Source organism: Sciurus vulgaris (genome assembly GCF_902686455.1).
Source record: "Sciurus vulgaris genome assembly, chromosome: 12".
Lineage (NCBI taxonomy): Eukaryota > Metazoa > Chordata > Mammalia > Rodentia > Sciuridae > Sciurus > Sciurus vulgaris.
In genome coordinates this window covers 99,746,633-99,769,909 of record NC_136473.1, presented here as the reverse complement: position 1 = coordinate 99,769,909, position 23,277 = coordinate 99,746,633, and the positions used below count along the sequence as shown (strand labels likewise).

Sequence of the window (23,277 nt, the reverse complement as noted above, 5' to 3'; positions counted from 1 at the left end):
TAACAAAGACACATCATATCAAAATCTCTGGGACACTATGAAAGCAGTACTGAGAGGAAGATTTATTTCATGGGGCGCATTCAACAAAAGAAGTAGAAATCAACAAATAAACGACTTAACACTACAGCTCAAAGCCCTAGAAAAAGAAGAGCAGACCAACACCAAAAGTAGTAGAAGACAGGAAATAGTTAAAATCAGAGCTGAAATCAATGAAATTGAAACAAAAGAAACAATCGGAAAAATTAACAAAATAAATAGTTGGTTCTTTGAAAAAATAAACAAAATTGATAAACCCTTAGCCACGCTAACAAAGAGAAAAAGGGAGAAAACTCAAATTACTAAAATTCGGAATGAACAAGGAAATATCACAACAGACACAAGTGAAATACAAAACATAATTAGAAGCTATTTTGAAAATCTATACTCCAACAAAACAGAAAACCTCGAAGACATCAACAAGTTTCTAGAGACATATGAATTACCTAAACTGAACAAGGAGGACATACACAACTTAAATAAATCAATTTCAAGCAATGAAATAGAAGAGGTCATCAAAAGCCTACCAACAAAGAAAAGTCCGGGGCCAGATGGGTTCTCAGCCGAGTTCTACAAAGCCTTTAAAGAAGAGCTCATTCCAATACTTCTCAAAGTATTCTATAAAATAGAAGAGGAGGGAACCCTCCCAAACTCATTCTATGAAGCCAATATCACCCTGATACCTAAACCAGACAGAGATACATCGAGGAAAGAAAATTTCAGACCAAAATCCTTAATGAACATCGACGGAAAAATTCTCAACAAAATTTTAGCAAATCGCATACAAAAATATATCAAAAAGATAGTGCATCACGATCAAGTGGGTTTTATCCCAGGAATGCAAGGTTGATTCAACATCCGGAAATCAATAAATGTCATTCACCATATCAACAGACTAAAAGTTAAGAATCACATGATTATTTCAGTAGATGCAGAAAAAGCATTCGATAAAATACAGCAACCTTTCATGCTCAAAACACTAGAAAAAATTGGGATAGTGGGATCATTCCTTAACATTGTGAAGGCCATCTATGCTAAGCCCATGGCTAATATCATTCTAAATGGTGAAAAACTGAAAGCATTCCCCCTAAAAACTGGAACAAGGCAGGGATGCCCTCTTTCACCACTTCTATTCAACATTGTTCTTGAGACTCTAGCCAGAGCAATTAGAGAAACCAAAGAAATTAAAGGGATACGAATTGGAAAAGAGGAACTCAAACTATCCCTGTTCGCTGATGACATGATTATATATTTAGAGGAACCTGGAAATTCCACCAGAAAACTCTTAGAACTCATAAGTGAATTCAGTAAAGTAGCAGGTTACAAGATCAATGCTAATAAATCCAATGCATTTTTATACATAAGTGATGAATCTTCAGAAAGAGAAATAAGGAAAACTACCCCATTCACAATAGCATCAAAAAAAATAAAATACTTGGGAATCAAGCTCACAAAAGAGGTGAAAGACCTCTACAATGAGAACTACAGAACACTAAAGAAAGAAATTAAAGAAAACCTTAGAAGATGGAAAGATCTCCCATGTTCTTGGATAGGCAGAATTAATATTGTCAAAATGGCCATACTACCTAAAGTGCTATATAGATTCAATGCAATTCCAATTAAAATCCCAATGATGTACCTTACAGAAATAGAGCAAGCAATTATGAAATTCATCTGGAAGAATAAGAAACCCAGAATAGCTAAAGCAATCCTCAGTAGAAAGAGCGAAGCAGGTGGTATCGCAATACCAGATTTTCAACTCTATTACAAAGCAATAGTAACAAAAACGGCATGGTATTGGTACCAAAATAGAAAGGTAGATCAATGGTACAGAATAGAGGACATGGACACAAACCCAAATAAATACAATTTTCTCATACTAGACAAAGGGGCCAAAAATATGCAATGGAGAAAAGATAGCCTCTTCAACAAATGGTGCTGGGAAAACTGGAAAACCATATGCAACAGAATGAAATTAAACCCCTATCTCTCACCCTGCACAAAACTCAACTCACAATGGATCAAGGACCTCGGAATCAGTCCAGAGACCCTGCATCTTATAGAAGAAAAAGTAGGCCCAAACCTTCAACTTGTTGGCTTAGGAGCAGACTTCCTTAACAGGACTCCCAAGAAATAAAAGCAAGAATCAACAACTGGGATAGATTCAAACTAAAAAGCTTTCTCTCAGCAAAGGAAACAATCAGTAATGTGAAGAGAGAGCCTACAGAGTGGGAGAATATCTTTGCCAATCATACTTCAGATAGAGCACTAATATCCCGAATCTATAAAGAACTCAAAAAACTCTACACCAAGAATACAAATAATCCAATCAGCAAATGGGCTAAGGAAATGAACAGACACTTCACAGAAGAAGATGTACAAGCAATCAACAGATATATGAAAAAATCTTCAAACATCTCTAGTAATAAGAGAAATGCAAATCAAAACTACCCTAAGATTTCATCTCACCCCAATTAGAATGGCAATTATCAAGAACATAAGCAACAATAGGTGTTGGCGAGGATGTGGGGAAAAAGGTACACTCATACATTGCTGGTGGGGTTGCAAACTAGTGCAGCCACTCTGGAAAGCAGTATGGAGATTCCTCAGAAAGCTTGGAATGGAACCACCATTTGACCCAGCTATCCCACTCCTTGGCCTATACCCAAAGGACTTAAAATCAGCATACTACAGAGATACAGCCACATCAATTCACTATAGCCAGATTGTGGAACCAACCCAGATGCCCTTCAGTTGATGAATGGATAAAGAAACTGTGGCATATATATACAATGGAATATTACTCCGCCATGAGGAATGACAAAATTATGGCATTCGTAAGCAAATGGATGAAATTGGAGGGTATCATGCTAAGTGAGATAAGCCAATCTCAAAAAACTAAAGGACGAATGATCTCGCTGATAAGCGAATGAGGACATACGGGGGTGGGGGGTAGGAGGGGTTAGTGTTAGGGTTAGGGTTAGGTTTAGGGTTAGGGATAAGGAGGGTGGTAAGAATGAGGAAGAAAGGAATATATAGAGGGAAAAGAGGGGTGGGAGGGGAGGGGGGAAGGGAAAAAAATAACAAAATGAATCAAACAACATTGCCCTATGTAAATTTATGATTTTTAATTAAAATTAAAAATTAAAAAAAGAAAAAATTGATAACACAGACTTCCATTAAAATTTAAATGTTCTGAATTAAACAGACTCTTCTCAAAAGAAGAAATACAAATGGCCAACAAATAAATTTTTTAAAAAATGTTCAACATCATTAGCAATTAGGGAAATTCAAATTACAACTACACTGAGATTTTATCTCACATCAGTCGAAATGGTAGTTGTCAAGAAAACAAATAATAATGCTGGAGAGAATGTGGAGAAATAGGAACACTTTTCCATTGTTGGTGGAATACTAAATTAGTACAACCACTGTGGAAATCAGTTAGGAGGCACCTCAAAAGGCTAGACGTGGAACCTCCATATGACTCAGCTGTACCACTCTTCCGTATTTGTACTAAAGAATTAAAGTCATCGTACCACAGTAAGACATGCACATCCATATTCATAGCAGCACAAGTCACAATAGCCAAACAATGGAATCATCAGCCTAGGTGTCCATCAATGAATGAATGGGTAAAGAAAATGTGTTTTATACACACACACACACACACACACACACACACACACAATGGAGTTTTATTCAGCCGTAAATAAAAATGAATGTCATTTGCAGGAAAATGGACGGAACCAGGAACCAACCTGTTAAGTGAAATAAGTCAAACGTAGATAATCAAGGATCTTATGTTTTCTCTCTTATGTGAAAGCTAGAAAGGAAAAAGGAAAACAAAGTTTTGCGTAGATCTCCTAAAGATTAAAGATGGACCAGTAAAGGATCCAATGGGTGGAACGTAGAGAGGGACCTAGAGAGTGCTGGAGAGTGATATTGGCCAAATTATATTGTTATAGTGTGTGCATGTATGAATATATAACAACAAAGCCCATCAACATATACAACTATAATGCACCAATAAAAATGTGGAAAAAAATTAAATGTTCTCTTCAACAAAGGACACCATTAAAAACAATGGAAAAGCAAGTCACTGAGTGAGAAAATATATTTGCGCTCAGTCAGAAATGTTAAAGAATTCTTAGAAATCAACGTGGAAGAAAAACAAAACAAACAAACAAAAAAAAACAGACAACTGGGTACAAAAGTGGCAAAAGACTTGAATTCAACCTTCTTTATTGTGAAACATTACAGCACTAGCAGTTTTATTACTTTTGTTTCTTTCCACTACTCTTTAATAGGGGCACTTTATACAATGCCATTTCATTGTTTTGTATCTTTGCATGACTTTTCATATGCATAAATTGCAAATCAGGATAAAAGCAATTTTCTTGAGCCATAGTGTGCTCTATTTATGTTTGGAAAGTATAGTGACAGTAATTACTTCATCTAATCTATCTCCCCATCCGTCTGAGCCCTTTTGTGATGAATGAACTCCTATTCTCAGGACTTCCAAGTGCTCCAACAAAAACTTACAAGGAATGATTGCTGTCTCTGCCTTAGGGGTCAGGTGGATGCTCCCGGGCAGAGAAAGAGTTCCAGGCCTTCAGTTCCTTCAACAAAATATAACCTCATCTTTCTTCATGTCTCAGAAAGTTGATTTCCCCCCAACCTACTTAGAGACTCCTCTCCCCCCATACTACTGCATTCTTCAAAAATCTTCAAAGACCCCAGGAGTGGAGCACAGAGGTAGTTAAAACAGGAAGGAATCTCTGCAAGGACAAAGTGAGGTTGACCAGTCAACCAGTGGGAAAAGGCCACGGCAGGTATGAAAGCTCTCACTTATCAGAGAAATAACGACTCCCAGTCAATCCCTGGGGCTGGATCATGGCCCAAGATTTACAGAAAAATCTGTAAATATGTTTTTTTTTTTATCTTCCACCTTAAGTAAGACAAATTTTTTTTATTAAAAATTGAATTGACTTTTAACTTCATCCAGATTTTGTAAATACAAAACACTTGAAGTGGCAAAACCAACATTGAAAGAAGATGAGAGATTCAGACCCAGCATGTTGGATATTGAGTAAGTCACTGCCCTCAAGGGGCTCACAGTCTAGTATGATAAGCAATGGTGACCAGAATAACAGCTACATGTATTTACTATGTGCACTCTGCAAAGCATTGCAACATATATTTTAATAGGCATTCTTAATATATAATAATACCTATAAAATGATAAGCAACATGCTGAACATATTTTTAGTACTTTTAATATCTTTAATTTTCATGGCACATTTACAAAGAAGATATTATCTCATCCCCTTCTATAAATGAGTGATTTAAAGTATCAGGTAGTTAAATAACCTGGTCAAGGTCAAGTTCAAACCTTCCTTAGACTAGAAACCAGGAGTTGAAACCAACATAATTAGAAAAGAGTCATAACAAATGCTTAGACTAGATAGCAGAATGTACATGAGACCTGCTGGAAACCAAGCCGGGCCTTTGGTTGGGCCCAGAGACCCAGACTTCCTGGAGGAGGGCTGTTGGAGCCCTCCTGAGGGAGGGTGTGGGTTAGGAAGGCAGGTGAGGGGTGGGCATTCCCGGCAGGGACTCCAGCCCTCAGAGGCTGCAGAGTTTGGGGTAGTGAACTGCTCACTGTGGCTGTGGTCACCTGCAGGGGACAGAGTCAAAGCCCCACAGGTTTGAGGGTCCCTGGGAGGCTTTTAAGTTGAGAATTATGAGGATGGATTTGATGGTGCTGAAGAGGAAGCAGGTTAGCAGGCCCAGGGAGCCAAGGGAAAGAATGTTCAGTAAATAATATCTCCTTATCTCGGAACCAGACACCAACTAGGGCTGCGAATTTGCCAAGGCAGACAAGACTTGCCCATTGACATCAAAGGCGACCTCGTCCTAGATCCTGACCTGCTAACAGGGGAAGAGGCCACCTCCATTTCCCTCAGCCACTACAACCAGGCTCCTTTTCCCTGCGTAAGATCGTTTCCCCCAAGGGGCTGTTGGCTTCGACCTTTTTAAACAACTTTAAAAATTATTATTCTTGTGTATGTGGTACGGGGGATCAAACCCAGGGACACTTCACCACTGAGCTACACCTCCAGCCCTTTTTATTTTTATTTCGAGACAGGATCTTGCTAAGTTGCTTGGGGCCTCATTAAGTTGCTGAGGCTGGCTTCAAACGGGAGATCCTCTTGCCTCAGCCTCTGAGTCATTGGGATTACAGGTGTGTGACTTCATGCCCCACTGGTCTTTTTTGAAAAAAAAAAAAGTACAATCCACATACGATTCAACTCACCCATCTGAAGTGCACGCAATGGCTTTCAGTATATTCAGAGTTGCATGTCCATCACAACAACTTTTAGAATACTTCTACTAGCTCAGAAGAAACTCCCCACCTTTACCTGACACCCACATTTACCTGACACCCCCACCCCCCGTGCCCCCAGGCACCTCAGCCCTAGACAGCCACCATCTACTTTCTGCCTCTACAGATTCATCTGTCCTGGACTTCCCCTATAGGAGTTGCACAGCATGTTGTCCTTGGTGTACGGCTGCCTCCACTTCTCTCACCATGTTTTCAAGACTCCTCCATGCTGGAACAGGTATCAGTACTGCCTGTTTCTATTGCTATTTCAGGGCAAGGATATACAGCATCTTATTTTGTTTTTGTTTTAATCAGTTGGAGGGCTTGGTTTTTAAACCAGTCTCTGTCATGGAGGATGGGTTTGCTCTGATTGGCTTAGTATGATCCTGACCTGTCCTCACAGTTTGGTGGCAGTTCCTCCCATGGTGGTACCGACACACACAAAGGGCAGGACGTGATGGTTGCAAACGCATCCTGCGCTGAATCATAGACTGCAGGAGCGGAGACATTTTAGTATCTCACGTAGGCAGATGGCAGACAACAATGCGAGTAGGTTTTCCAATCAAAGAATTCTAGGTGTGGATTTCAACAAAACCATAACAAATATGTATCCTCTCAGGTTCCCTGTTTAGAGTGTGAATAATGAATAATAGTAACACAGGGGGGATTGCGCATTGGGAATATTATAGGTAAAGTACACTACAAAGTGAGTTGTAGCCGCTGCTTTTTTATTTTTAATTTTAAGTCATTGGTACTGGGGATTGAACCCAAGAGTGCTTGAACACTGAGCCCCAGCCCCAGTCCTTTTAATTTTTAACTTTGATATAGCTACGTTGATGAGGGTCTCTCTAAGTTCTGAGGTTGGCATTGAACCTTCCAATCTCCTGCTTCAGCCTCCCGAGCAGCTGGGATTACAGGTGTGCCCCCGCATGCCAGGCGTGAGTTGTAGCTCTTACTGCTCTTCCCATACAGACGCTATGGTCCAGCCCCCACCTACTTCTCCAGGTGTATTTCCTGCCAAATCTCCCCTGCCTTGCATTTTGTGTTCTGTCAATATCGAACTGCTCATGAAACTGCTATTTGATTTCACACTCATGCCCTTTGCCTGCTATTCCCAAAATGCCTAAAGCACCCTATCTCTGTCGCCCTTGATCAGACTTCCATTCCCATTTGTTTTTCAACACTCATCCTAGGGATCACCTCCTCAAGGAAGCCTTTCTCCATATTCCATCTCCCAGTCAGTCCCTCAGCTGTGCTTTCTCTACATCTTGCATCTTGTATGTGTTTCTATTCTTGTGCTTCCCACTGATTCTGTCGCACAGGGTGTTATTTACCTGTCTTCTAGATTATGAGCCCCTTTTACCCTCGACACATGGCCCAGTACCTAGAACACAATAAAGGATCAATATCTCCAATGAATCAATGATATAACGAGGAGCGGAGGTCTACATTCTAAATTCTCAGTTGTGCCAGTCCCCAAGAGAGGGATAAAAGGAGGAGACCTGGTTTAGGAATTGAATTCATCCAGCGGAAGTCCCTCAGGCAATGTGAGACGTGCACCTGGAGGTCGGATGAGAGAGGGTCCAACCTGTGTTTATACATTAACTGAAGCCATGATCTTGGTTACAGATGCCCCCAGACTGTGAATAGAGTGAGTGAAACTTTGGAGAAAGTCAAGTACTCCTGAGAAACAACTATTTTAAAGGTCTGCCAAAGGAAGTGAAGGAGTGAATAGGTGAATAGCCAAAAAAGGCAGAGGTATCCCAAAAGGCCAAAGGAAGACAGCATTTCAAAACCTGCAGATCCTGCTCAGAGGCGAGTGGATATGGATTTGGCAATATGGAGGTCGCTGGGGAATTTAGTGGAAACAATTTCATCTAAATATCAAGGGAATGGGATCACTGGGGTCACAGAAAGGATAAAAGGAGGAGGAGGAGGATCCACTGATTTGATCATTCATATGAAGCACTCTCCTCCCACTCAAAGATCTTAAGGTGATGTTTTTAGTTCCTCAAGGAACAGTCAGCTCCTCCAGAATCCACAGTAAGAGTAATCGCGCTCTTCGCTTCCAGGAGATTAACTAATTTTCCAGAGGGGTGCCCATGACCTTGCACTTTCCAGAGTTGCACTTCCGGCAACTCAGAATAGTCTTCAGTCTGATGTCATTGAATAACAGATGGAGTGGCTGAGATTCAGGAAGTGTCTTTCTCAAATAACAGAAGGATGGTATCCAAACCCTAATTCCAATCCCCTCACTAGACCCTGAAGAAAAAGATGATGTGCATGTTTTGATCAGCTTTGTGTTACTAAAACAAAATGTCTGAGTCAGATAGCTTTTTTTTTTCTTTTGTAGTGCTGGGGATCAAACTCAGGACCTTGGGTATGTTAGGCAAGGGCTCTACCACTCACCTATATCTCCAGCCCCCAAAGCAGCTAACTTACAAAGAGAAACTTATAAAGAGACAATATTTATTTAGTTCACAGTTCTGGAGATTCAAAGCCTAAAATAAGGTGGAACCCCATGGATCTGCCTCTGGTGAGAGAGGCATGTGGTCACACATCGTGGGGGAAGGCACACGTAGGAGCAAATGGTCACATCTCAAACTAGCAGAGAGAAAGAGCAGGTGGGGTCAGGCTTGTTCATTTTATAACAACCATCTCTGAGAACTCAAGGAGCTGTAGAAGAGCTACCAAGAGGTCTCACAAGAACCACCTTCCCAGACACACCCCCAGTGACCTAAGGACTTCCCACTGGATCCCACCTCCCGAATGAATGTACTACCACCTCCCAAGAGTGCCATCTGGGGACGAGCCTTCAACACATGGACTCAACATCCAAACCATAGCAGTACATGCATTTTGTCATCAACAGGACAGAATCCAAAAATAATCAAGGGGGAGGTGCTAGTCAGCCCTAATAGACTTTGAAAGTTTTAATAGTCTGAGTAGATGGGTACTGAGCTGAGAAGATGGTAACAATTTAATACAGGTGCTAGTTTCTACTATCAATATTTCATCCACACATGCCTCTGTCTACAGTTCGCTATAAGATCTTTGGAGAAAATGGACATTCCTGAAGTAGTAAACATATGGCGGCAATTTATTAGACAACAATGTTTAGATATAGGAATAACCTTAGAGATCACCTAGCTCAGTTGTATCCATTTGGCTTCAGAAGTGTTTTCTTGATGTCTGGTCAGTCTCTCCCACTTGACTATAAATTTCTCCAAGGCAGGGTCCCAGACTTAATCTTTTTTGATAGTGTCCAGCAAAGGGCCTGACCACAAACAGCACTCACTAACTGTAGGATGAATGGTAAATGCACATGTAAGTTCTCCGAGGTAAGAAAAGAAACCCTTCCCTCCAGAACATGGATTGAATACACTCTTTTTTTTTTAAGAGTTTTTTTTAAAATTTGTTCTTTTTAGTTATACTTGATATAGAATCTACTTTGATATATTTATACAAACATGAAATATATCTTATTCTAATTAGGATCCCAGTCTTGTGGATATACTCAATGTCAAGATTCACTGTGGTGTGTTCACATATGTACATAGGAAGATTATGTCAGATTCATACCACTGTATTTCCTATTCCTATCCCTCCTCCCTTCCCTTAATTCCCCTTTGTCTAATCCACTGAACTTCTATTCTTCCCTCTTCCACTTGTGTGGGTTAGCTCCCACATATCAGAAAAACTTTCCACCTTGGGTTTGGCAGGATTAGCTTATTTCACTTATCATGACAGACTCCAGATCCATCCATTTACCAGGGAATGGCAAAAAGTCATTCTTCTTTATGACTGAGTAGTATTCCATTGTAAATACATACTGTAATGTACAAAGCTGCTCAGAGCTGCTCCCCCTGACCTTTCTGGTGCAGCCATTTCCCTGCCTCCCAACCACTTGTCAGTCTGTGAACATCCTAGCTAGCTATTGGTTCATCAGTCAGCTTGCAAGTATCCTTCTCCGATATTGGTCCCCTGTTAGCCCAGCGGAATTCAGCTGTTTACTGTAGCTACCCCGCCATCTTTTCTCATCCTTCTGTCTCTTCTCACTTTCTCTATCCTCCTGGCTTTCACACTCTCTCTAGTGCACGCCCTTTCTCATTCTCTTTCTTTTCCTCTCATTTTCTCTCTTACCCTGCAAGGAGACACTCTGTTTGTTTAATAAACTCCCTTATGTGATTTCCCGTGTCCGGCGTGGTTTCTGTGGGATCCCTTACACATACCACAATTTTTTTTATATTCAGTTGTTGATGGGCACCTAAGTTGGTTGCATAGCTTAGCTATTGTGAATTGTGCTGCTATCAACATTGATATGGCTGTGTCCCAGTGGAATACCTGCTTCAGAGAGATCTTTCTCACAGGGCACTCCTTTTAAAAGCTTCACAGAAGGGCTGGGGAGATAGCTCAGTCGGTAGAGTGCAGGCCTTGCAAACACAAAGCCCTGGGTTCAATCCCATCACCACAAAAACTAAAGAAAGCGTCATAGAAATTCTTAGTTTATAGTTTCCTTGCTTGATTTTTAATTGTTTGCTCTTCCACTAGAATTTAAGTTTCAAGAAGTTGGAAATCTTGCATATCTTGTTCAAAATTGTACTCAATGTACAGCCCCGGCAAAGGCCTAGCCCATAGTGACACTCAGTAATTGTAGAATGAATGAATGATGTGTGAATGGTATTCTTGAAAGAAAGTCAGGCAGGGGCCTGGGGATGTGGCTTGCCTGGCACACACGAAACCCTGTGTTTCATCCCCAGCACTAGGGGGAGAAGATGAATGTGAGACTGGAAGACTGGGATGTGGGGAAGAGCAAAGTCTTGGGCCTACCCACCCTGCCCCGCGCTCTTTTGTCCCCAGCTCAGTCAGCTCCAGGCGCTATCTCCTTCCTCCTGCCTCCCCACCCACAGCCCTACCCTAGGAATGAGGGTGGGGCCTCTGGCTTCAGAGTTCATTACACTCTCCCTACTTAAGTAAATTTTCTTGGATTGAATTGTGAGCCAGACTCCCCAGGATTAATTAGGTAACCCCAACTAATGGTGGAGCTGAGTTTTAACTCCTCCCTTGTTTGAAGTATTAATTCCCCTCAGTCTCCAGAGGCCCTTACAAGGAGAACTGGAAAAAAAATCATTATAGCTTTTTTTGGTCCCTGTAGTTATTTCCCTTCCCACCACATGCTGATTCTCCAGTTTCCGCCAGACCCTCAATTCCTCCCAGGCAGGAGGACGGGCTTCTCAGGTGGGCGGGCCAAGGAGGGACGTCCCCTCAGCTTCTTGGCTCTCATGATAAGAGAGTCCCACACCAGGACTAGCTGAGACCAGGTTCTGGTGACATCTGCCTTGTTTACTTGATTTACTGCTGTGTCAGGATTGTCCTGGGAAAGTTGCTGTGTCACCCCCTCAGCCTGAAAGACCTCTGCCTTCCAAACATGCTGGCTCCCTCCTGCCATCACTTGGGACAGCCACTTGCTCCCCTCCCAGCTTCCCTTCCTGGGCTTGTTGCTGAAAGGGGATTTCTTCTGTTATTTGGGATTTAGCATGTTTTGTTTTTCCTTCAGTACTGGGGATTGAACCCAGGGCCTCACATATGCAGGCAAGCGCCCTACAACTGAGCTCATCCACGCCAGGCCCAGGATGGGATTTCTTTTGTTGATGTTGGTGGTGGTGGTATTGAGTTTTGCTTTGTCTTTCTGCTAATTCAAAACAGACGGAACAAGGAAATGAAGAACAGTTGACAATTCTAGAAGCCACTTATCTTTGGCAAATTTCAAAGGGAAAGTAGAAGCAAATAAAACATTCATTCAGTAAACAAGTATTTAATGCACATCAAGGAGGGTTTATGATGATCCAGATTAGCTCTAATAGAAATATAATGTGAGCTATATATGCAATTTAGAATACCCGGTAGCCACATTAAAACACTTTTTAAAAAGATTTCTCAGGGCTCAGTAGTGGAGTGCTTGCCTAGCACATGTGAAGCACTGGATTCAATCCTCAGCACCACATAAAAATTTAAAAATAAAATAAATGTATTGAGTCCATCTACAACTAAAAAAAATTTTTTTTAAAGATTTTTCATTCTTATTTTCATGTTATGTCTCCAAAATTCGGTGTGTGTTTCATTCGTATAGCACATTTCAATGCAGACTAGCCAGATTTCAAGTTCTCAATAGCTACATGGGATTGTAGTGGCCACCATACTGGTCGGCGCAGATCCACCTAGAAACGTCTCTTGTACCACACTCGTGTGAGAGTTGGAAAAAAAAGTAAACAGATGAATAAACGAGATGGGTTTAGATTAATAGAAATGCCAGAAAAGTTACAGAAGTGATGGATGGCGTCCAGCGGGTAGGATGAGGATATTGTCACGTCACTCTTCAGTAGTTCTATGGCACCTGGAAGTGTCGCTGATTCAGAAGATGAGAAAGCCATCTGGAGGAGAGGACACTTAAGTGACATCTGCAACATGAAAATGGATCAGGCAACAAGGAGAAGCAGGGGGACGCTGCAGCCAGACAGAACCGTAGGAATGAAAACCTCAGGGCTTCAAAACTTGCAGCCAGGAATGGAGTGGAGGCCCGTGGCCGGAGCACGGGGACTGTGGAGGCCAGTGGAGCGAGAAGACGTTGAAGAGGTGAGCAGCAAGCAGAACATGCAGGGCTTTGTGGTTCTAGCAACAGTCAGGGGGCCTCATTTGTCTTTGTGAAAGAGTTCTGTCTTCTGCATGGAGAATCAATTAAAAAGCAGCAGGAATAGCAACAACAAAAATACACGGAATAAGTTACAGAAGGCATCTGGTTGACCAGGTGGGAGATGGCAGAGGCTCAGCTGGGAAGACCACTGTGAAGGTAGAGCTATGTAAATGACGTGGGGACACGCTCCGCCCAGGGGTGGGACTGACGTGACCCGCTGATAGATTGGCTATAAGGAGAGAGGAATCAAGGATGTCACCTTTGTGTGGCTTCAGCACGTGGATTCCCTGCCCTCTTCTCCACGCCTCGCACCTACTTGTCCTTTCTGGTTTCCCTCAGTCTGTAGCCAGAAAGCCAGCTTTCCTGGATTTGGACAAGAATCTGACTCCAGAATTTCAAGCCCACAGGTGTGTCCCCCCTCTCTTGTTGCCTCTGATCAGGTACTCCTGAAATCCGCAAGGAATTTACAAGCTTCCTTGCCAGGATCACATTCCTGAGAAGAATGTTCCTGTGCATTTGGGCCAAAGAAATGCTGAGAAGGTGGCCCTGCTTCAGTCACTGGCTGCACTAAACAGATGAGCCAGCCCAAGCGGCATCTGGATTCACCCCACTGGCTTGAGAAAGGATAGAAATTGATTCTAAGGGAGGGTGTCATTCAACACAGCATTCGAAATAAGGAATCAGAAGGGTAAGCCTATGTGCATGTCATTATAAAATAAACTCTGACAACAGAAGGCTCCAGTCTGACATAAGATGTAAATAAGACCCTGAGGAACCCATTTCCTATCAGACTTTCTTGTCTCCTCTGGGCAAATGTTGAACTTAGGGCACCCTTGATAAAATGACTAGGCTGCTTATGAAAATCCACATAGGCATTTAAATTGTGTAATGCCTTAAAAACCAAGGGAGGGGTCCAGAGTGTGTGCATACGGCAAGGGTGTGACTGCCAGCTGAGGTGACCGAGGGAACAATGTAAAGATAGAGTGGATTTAATGGTGGCAAATGCCCGACCCCAGCCTTCGCCACTGCGGCCCAGGGTTAGAGGTAATAGGAGCCATGTGCACTTAGCAACTACACTAAAATAGAATTAATAGGACTTTTGCTGCCCAGAAATAAATACCCCTAGCCGATGGCATTTCCCAGAAGAACTGGATCTGGGGCTTAATAGGCCTGAGTTTAGATCCTGGAATTGGCTGAAACAAGTTAACTGTGAAGGAAGAGAAGTCTCCGGTTTGGTTTGGCTTTCAGTCTCTCCTAGCACAAGACAGCCTCTGCCTAGCTCAGGAAACAACACTACCTGGATTTAACAGAATCTTGAAGGACACAGTCTAACATATTTCAGTCTGGGCTGCAAAATCTTCTCAGCAATGGGCATAAATCCTCCTGGCCCTGGCTCTCCATAAATATTTAATGGCTCCCTGGGAAGTAAGCCTGACTTTCCCTCCAGTTCAAGCCCATTTCCTTCCTGACCTTTTCCCAGGCCTTGGCTGGGGGACTGCCAAGGGCATGTCGTCTTAAGGAGGCCCCAGTGCTGACCCATTCCTAAGGGAATGTGGTGACCTGAATTCTACCCCCAAAGGGACTCTAGGAAGAGGATGTCACCTCTCCACCAAATCCAAGAGATAAATGGATAAACGGATGGAAAGGGAAAACCAAGTGAAGGATGGAGGTAGGAAGGAAGGTTATAAAAAAGAGAAGCCAGTGGCTTCATTTAAACTAGTGCAGGCTGCCTTTGGACAACCAACGGGGCTTCAGATTTTTTTCTTTTTTCACTTCTGGGGATTGAATCCAGGGGTGCTCTACAACTAAGCTACATCCCCAGTTCTTTATTTATTTATTATTATTATGAGACAGCATCTCACTAAGTTACCCAGGGTGGCCTGGAAATTTTGATCCTCCTGCCTCAGTCTCCTAAATAGCCTGGATTAGAGACATGCACCATCATACTAGGCACGAACATCTTTTTAAAATTTTTTCATTTATTAGCATCTTCATTCGAAGTGTTTCAACTTTACCCTCATATTTAATTAACAGTGTCTGATTTTCTCTAAATCAGAACTGACCTTTCAGTCAATAGTGTGACACATTCCCTAGAGTTAGCAAGGACAGAAAATTCTAATCACCTGGCACTCCACAGTATTGTGATAATATTGTATGCACCTGCCATATCTAATCTGAGTGAGGCTGTCAGATCTAATCTGGTGCCTAGAGAGCAGAGACTCAGAAATCATGCATTCTAGATTTCTTTTTTTTTTTTTTTCATTATTTAGAGAATACTTTATTAGCTTCTGTAATCAAACCCACATAGATAAGACCTTACATATTTAATACACTGCATTACCTCTGTACAAATGGAAAAAAATTAAGTTTAACATTTCTAGATCAATATGGCTATTAATTTTTGTACAATGCTAATTCAACAGGGTAAACTGGGATACTTTTTCCAAAGTTGACAGCACAGCTAAAGTTTCCAAAAATTCAAATTATATATATATTTATATTTATATTTTTATTTTTATAAAAAGACCAATAACAGCAGTATGTTATGCATCAATAGCAGCAACAGCTTTTCCAGGTTTTGTAGTCATCTGAACAAAATTTAGAGACATCCAGCACACTCCATTAAAAAAGAGGGAGAGGTATAAAAACAAAAGAAAACAAAACCCAAGAAGACAGCAAAATTCTGTTACTGTTGTGATAACTGGCACCATTTTTTTTTTTTTTTTTTTTTTTTTTTTTTTTTTTTTTTTTTTTACTAACTTCTCAATCATCATCTGAAAAGAAAACATTGTAGAGTAACATCATTAAAAACAGCTCTAACAAAGCACGGTCACTTCTATGTATCATAAGCAGGTACAAGAGGTTTTATATTCACAGAGTATGATACAGAGGTGTCCTACATCTATAAGACTAGAGGACACAATTAAAAAGGCAATCTCTAGATTTCAATGTAAGTTTTACCACCGAGTTGCAAGATTTTCAACAAATCACCCCTTCTTTTCACTGCCCATTCGCCTGGGTGAGTTTAGGATAACCCCATAATTAGAATTAGAAATAATTCTAATTGCACAATGCCACATCTTTTTGTGAGTTTCTGAAGGATTGGAGATGGGGGGGTTGTGTCTGTCACTTACATTTTTAAGCAGTAGATAGGCACATAGGAAAATCCACACTGTAATAAACAAAATCCAATCCCAGATAAAATTCTGAAGACTATCCTAATTAATGATTCACAAATCTTAAAACTGATCAACTCATCTGGCAGTGTATCTTCCGGAAGTGGTTGGAGCATGCAGGCCTGCACAAGCAGGGACCTCAATCTACAGGGAGACTGTGCAAGGGGGAAGCATGTTTGGCTTCTCCTTCCTGAAGACCTGGACTCACCCTGCCAACTGGGAGGTAGGAAGGAAAGAAGGGTCACTCTACTTAGGAGCCCTGTGGACAAAACAACCCTATTAAAGTGGAGGAGAATCTAAGGACTTTCAACTGTAAATGAGAACTTGGAGTCTGTTTTGGAGGAGCCCAATGGTTCAGAAAAAGGAAGCGCCAACAGTCTAGTTCATCAGTAGGCCTTAACCTGTCTCTTATTCTTTCAGTCAGTCTTGGGGGTTATTTTGCAAGTTATTTGTTTATTGCTATCACTTAGTTCTCTCACTAGAATGTAAGTGCTGTTAGGGTTGGGATCATGTGTATTTTATTTCCATTATATTCTCTGGGCCTAATAGAGCATCATACATAAAACGAGCACTCAAAATGATAAAAGAATTAAGAATCATTCATAATGAATGATTTAAATTTTTTTCAGGTCCTGGACTCTTTTTCAAAAAAAATCAGGGGAGGCCAGGAGCAGTGGAATACATCTGCAATCCCAGCTACTCAGGAGGCTGGGTCAGGAGGATGGAAAATTCAAAGTCAGCCTCAGCAAATTAGCAAGACTCTGTGTAGAAAAAATAAAAAAGGCTGAGGGTGTAGCTCAGTGATAAAGTGTCCTTGGGTCCAATCCCCAGTACCACCAAAAATTAAAAAAAAAAAAAAAAATCAGGCAAAAATTGTTCCTCTCCCCCCACCATATATTCAATTTTATATATAACAATTATAAATAAATGTATTTTGTATATTTTTTTGCACAAATGTGTACTTACATTTTGTTTTATATACTTAAAAATAATTATTATAATATTACATAATTTATATATATATAATTGAATCCTTCCATGCAAAGGCCCCAGTTTCCAGGGACCCTCTTGCTTCACCTGAATCCCACAGTACCCTGAAAACTCTGCTTTCACTGCATTCTTGGGGGAGTGGGTGGCAGATTCTGTATGATCAAAATTAGAATTCTAGGATCTTCTAAGTCCTGGGCTAAGATGTAAATGTCTGAAGCTGGCTTGACAATGCCTGAGTGATCACCTGGGTCATGTGACCAGTAAGAGGAGCTCCTCAAGTGAAAGAAAACAGAGAGAGAGAGAGAGAGAGAGAGAGAGAGAGAGAGAGAGAGAGAGAGCGAGAGCCCAATATGTAACTCAGACAACTTGAGTTCAAACTTGGCTCCATAATATACTAACCAGGAAAGTGCAGCAGCCAGCAGGACTTGAAATGCCACAGGATGTAGCCAGGTCATTAAAATGTCCAAACATCCCTCTCATAGCAATGCTAGGCTGGAGCAAGAGGAGCTTTGAGCAAGACCTCAGGAAACTCCCTTAGTGAAATCAGGACTGAGACATGGGGCTGGGGGTGCCGAGGTGTGGGCTCCCTCTGAAGGTGCCCAGATGATGCCACTGAACATCTCAGATGATCTGCCCCAGAAGTCAGTGGGGGACCTCACTCATGCCAGGGATCCCATGAGACTGTACTGGACCTGAGAATTCCCTGTGTTGATGTGAAGTCACAGGCATCCTGAGGACGGAGGCCCACGCATTCTGTAGGAGTCTGCGGTGAGGCTGGTGTGAACGGAACTCCTGGGCTGCTCCTCACTATTTCAGAGTGTACTCCTACTTACGAACAAATTTTGCTGTAAAACAGTATGTCGTGTTGTGCTGGCTGTAGCCTCATACATCATACATTTTGTGTTTGTCTCTTAATTGCACCATTTCCTCATGTGCTTCATTTAATCCATGTTTTGTTCACACGGACCTAAAAGCAACAGGCTATGCTCTGTATATGGTATGCAAACACACACACAGGGAACCATACAGCCTAGGTGTGAAAAACCTTGCACAAACCTAGGTTTGTGTAAATATGTCCTGTGATGTGATATTTGCACAAGGCAGAAATTGCCTCCTAATGACGCAGTTCCCAGAACGTATCCCTGTTAGGTGGAACACAACTGTATCTTCTGGGAAGGGAACCTCAAGTCAGATTGCCTCTGAAACTCACTCATTTCTTCTAGGAAAAAACCCTAGGTTTACCTTTGCTACAAATAAGATTCAACTGCAAAATTCCTGATAATTTCTCCTAATGCTTTGGAAAGGATTACCAGTTGCCTTGAAGTGTTTTTCTTCTAGAAGGGTCTTCATACAAAGAAGCCTAGAAGAAAACAACATTGACTGAGCACCTACCTCACAGTCTTTTCCATTTTCTGTCTTGTTTAATCCTAGAGCAACCCCACAAAGCACTTCTTTTTTTTTGTTGGGAGATGGCACTAGGGACTGAACGCAGGGTCACTCAACCACTGAGCCACATCCCCAACCCTATTTTGTATTTTATTTAGAGACAGGGTCTCACGGAGTTGCTTAGTGCCTTGCTTTTGCTGAGGCTGGCTTTGAACTCGCCATCCTCCTGAGCCACTGGGATTACAGGCGTGTGCCACCACACCCAGCTCAAAGCACTTATTTCTATATCAATTAACAGATAGGAACACTGAGGCCCAGAAAGGGAAAGTAATTTGCAATGGAGAAGCTAGGAAGTAAAGCCAGAATTGAAATCCAGATCTGTCTTGGAAATTCTTTTCTCATCACTTGTTGGCCACTGGGGAGAAGCTAAGTGGAAAAAAGAGCTTCTCCAGCCTCATGTAGTGATGGACACAAAACACAGTTTAATTCATGCTGCTGACTGTGGCCAGTGTGCACGGTGGACACCACATTGGAGCCTTCTCTGCTTACTCGTTTCCTGAATTACTAAGTATCTTTTAGACTTTCAGGCCCCAGCGCATAATTGAATTAGAACAAAGTCTGAAGAGAGGAGTGGCTTTCTGGAGAAGAAGAATTGCAAAGAATGAGAGAAACGCAAGGCTTCCTGTATCCAGAGAAAGGCCTGGAGCCTCAGGAAGTGGGGAAAGGGAAGAGGTGGAGGGATGGGGAAAGATGCTGTGCTAGGAGTCAAAGATATTTTATTAGAAGAGCACGACTTCTCCACATTCCACTCCGTCTGCATGGAAGGTGGTCATCACCCATCTTTGCACGATCCACATCTCTGCTTCCTCCTTTAAGAGGCATACCACTCCTTTTCCAGAAATCCTCATCTTAGGCCCAGGACTCTCCTCTGGGCTTCCATGCGAGTCAATGCGTATCCTAACATTGACCAGAGAGTAATGAAATCATGCTGACGACTCTCTCTTACTCAGTAGAGCACCCTGAGGTCTGTCTTACTCACGTCTGTACCTCTGCACCTGGCGTAGTACTTGACAACTATTAGGTATCCAGTTTGTGCTTATTGAGTGCAAAGATCCCTAGATACCAGGGCTCAGAATGCAAAGGGGAAACTGAGGACAGCTGGAGAATGGAGACCTGGAAGTGAGATTTGTGGAGAGTGGGTATTTATTTACTCTGCCAGGACCTGTTTCAAAGCCTGGTGGATGTGTTATGGTCCAACTGGAGAAAGTCTAAAGCTTTTACAGTCACCAGGAGTGGTTTCAGCTTCAAGCAACTCAATTGCAGAAAATTTCTTCTTGGGTTGAACCAAACTGCAAGTCACACTAACTACTATACATAAGCTCTTGCTCAGGGTCCTTTATGACTATAAAGACTTCAGGTTCCTATATAGAAATATCCCGACCAGAGAGTCAAGCTTGTTTCTGCAAAGCCAGGCGTGGTGCCTTGTAATGTTTGGGAGGCATGATGAGGCCAACCTCAGTGTTAGAGGCTTTCTGGGTTGTCCTTGGAGAGACAGGCCTGAATTGGGCTCAGGGTGACCTCCTGCAAGTCAGAGTGCAGCCCCTCTAGTCAGAACCTCTTCTTCTCTAAATTAGCATGCTGACATTTCTTCCCAACTGTTGTCACCTGAGGATGAAGAGGCATTATGAGCCAAGACTCACCTGACCTGGGTCAAATCTCAGTGAAAGGTGGCAATTGAGTTACTATGGAAATATTGTTATTCCAGTGACAAAGTTCTCACCACTGAATATGAACGACTCATGCTCAAGCCCCTATCTCATATCATCAGATGTGCAAGACGGTACCCACAGTTAAGAACAGAGTTCAGCAATCACTGAGCAAGCTCTCAGAGGCAAATTTTACGTGTTAGACTCTGCTAAGATAGAGATAAAAGGAGTTCTCCATCTAGCAGTAGGGACAGTCACACAAAGAAATATTAAAATTGGTGGTCAGTGAGGAAAGATGGACTATCTATAAATGGTGCTGAGACAATGGCTTATTTCTGTGAAAAAAGAAAATTAAATGGAGGTCCAACACATTAGACCCAAACAAATTCTAGGTGGACTAGATGCAAATTTGTCAAGTAAATAAAAATTTAAACATGTTTTAATGTAATTACAAGGGAACATCTCTGTGCCCTCAGAGCAGGGAAGCATTTCCTAAGTAAAATACCCAAAGTACTAATTATATTTTCAATAATTGATTGATTTGACTATCCTAAATGAAGAAATTCTGTGTATCAAAAAGATCCCATTAAGAAAGTGAAAAGGAACTGGGTATGGTGGTGTACACCTGTGATCCCAGCAACCCCAGAGATTGAGGCAGGAGAACTACAAGTTCAAGGCCAGCCTCAGCAATTTAGTGGGACCCTCTCTCAAAATGAAAAAATAAAAGCCAATGTAGCTCAGAGATACAGCACCCCTGGGTTCAATCCCCAGTACAAAATGAAAAACAAACAAACAAATAAACAACAACGACAACAACAAAAACAGACATGACACTAACTGGGAGAAGATATTTGCCGTACACATAACCAACAGTTATCTACAGATCGATCTCTCTCTCTCTCTCTCTTTCTCTTTCTCTCTCTCTCTCTCCCCCCACCCCCTTTTCCTTGTTTTTTTTTTTTTTTTCCTGCTGCCCTCTCCATTACTCGATCCCTATGTAATAAACGAAAGATAATTTTTGTTATTGTTGTCACAGATCCAATTGGCCAGTTCCTGTAAATATATATTAAATTTAAGAACATGCTTAACAAATAAATGATACTTGATAATATCTTCAAGGGGGGAGTCCATATAATAGAAAATGTCTCTGTCACAAGAATAAGGAATAAAGTGTCCAGAAAGTCACTGCCACCTTCTGCATCAATGACTCCATACCCTTGAATGACCTAAAACTGTGACCCGAGATCAGGGAGATACTCCTGGAGGAGGACGAGAAAGAAGGGCAGTTTGGACACAGCCACAGGCCTGCCTCACCTGGAAGCCATCGTTTACCGGAGACAGCTTCTCACGGGATGGCAGAGAATTAACTCAGTCACTGCCTCGTGAAGAAGAAAGGGTAGAACTGCGCACTGGATTTACACGGAACTTCAGGCGATGCCAGAGCGTGACAGCTTTCCACTGCACCTTGCCCAGTTTTGCTCTTGCTCCATCACAGGAGCCTCAGAAACTCTCAATTAATTTTGGTTAAGTGCTCAAAAAAGCATCAGGCATGTTTAGGATAAGCAGCCTTTCTTTGCAGGATGAAGTCATCTCAGGCCTACCTCGACCCCCATCAGACTACAGATAGAACCCACAGGCCACTCCCCTGCACAGTCCAGAGGATGCTAAAGATTCCGAAAGGGCGCTTGGAGCCGGCTTCCAGGCCTCATCACAACTCCAGGGGGGACGCAGGAAATTACGTAACAAATAACGCTCTCCCTTCTAGCCTGGAGGAGGGGAAAGAGGTGGAGCCATGATTAAGGATCTGGTGCAAGAGCTTAACCTTCACCTCAGGAGGGGTGGAGGGGATAATCCCTGAGGTCTCTTGTTTTGACAACCTATGGCGTGCATTGTGTCAAGCAAAGGAAGCTCTCTCCTCCTTCTTGCTGCAGATTCCCATGGCCTGCTATTGTGACCTCTCCCAAATGTGGTCATATTTTGTTATCCTTTCCTTTTTCTTGAGGAGCAAAGAAGAGAGGACAGGAAGGAAGAAGAAAGAAGGAAGGAGACAAAACCTAAAACCGAAAACAAAAGATGTGCTTTTCGGAGTTGGATGGTTGCTAGGGACAGAGCTCCTCTACAACGCAAGGCCATACAAGGCATTCCTCCCTGGCAGTGACCATGACCTCATCTGGTTATCAGCTTCAACTTGTTTATTCAACATGAAATGTGGGACAACAGTGCCTGGTGACAGGGTCTTCAGCAGGTTAGGAGATGAGATACCACCATCTTCCCCGCTCCTACCCTAGAAAGACTTCTTAGCCTCTCAGGCTGTTTCGTACTGAGAACATGGCTTCTGGGATGATTAATGAAAATATCATTCCTTTGCCCAAAGAATATAAGAAGATCCTGAGCCGTGCTTGATTTAAGAAAAGGCAGAGTTCTCCTCCTGGCACAGGAATGCTTCAGGGCCCCTCCTAGGCAGCCCAGTCAGAAGTGGAATGCAGATTTTGCTGAGGGCTTTGGAGAAGGGCTTCCTGCTCCTTTCCATCCCCACAAACAAACTGTCTGCACACTGCCGTTACTGTTAATCATTACTGGGAATGAAGACAGAGTCACTGAGCCCTGGGATCTAGGGGGCCATGGCTGCCACATTTGATTCCACTTCAGCTCAAAAGGATTTCCAGGGGGAAATTCCACTGCGCACTGCCCAGGACATCACTTTCCTGACTGCCTATCACTCACCTGCAGAGCTTCCTCCTCCTCCTCCACCCACCCTAACCGCCCCATTAAAGAGCAGGCCTAGGTCCCTACCCAGGCAGCTACAAATGTCGCCCCTCAGGGCAGCTTCACATAGAGAAGGGAAGAAAACTGGAAGTTCATTCCTGATGCTTCCAATCCTACCTATCTGGGGATTGGGTCTGG

At 42.4% G+C, this 23,277-nt stretch overlaps 1 long non-coding RNA gene across 1 annotated transcript in view; it reads right to left on the bottom strand.

Moving 5' to 3' along the window:
- Positions 1-23,277, bottom strand: part of LOC306641720 — a 72,633-nt gene that overhangs the window by 48,465 nt on the left and 891 nt on the right. The window lies entirely within an intron of this gene.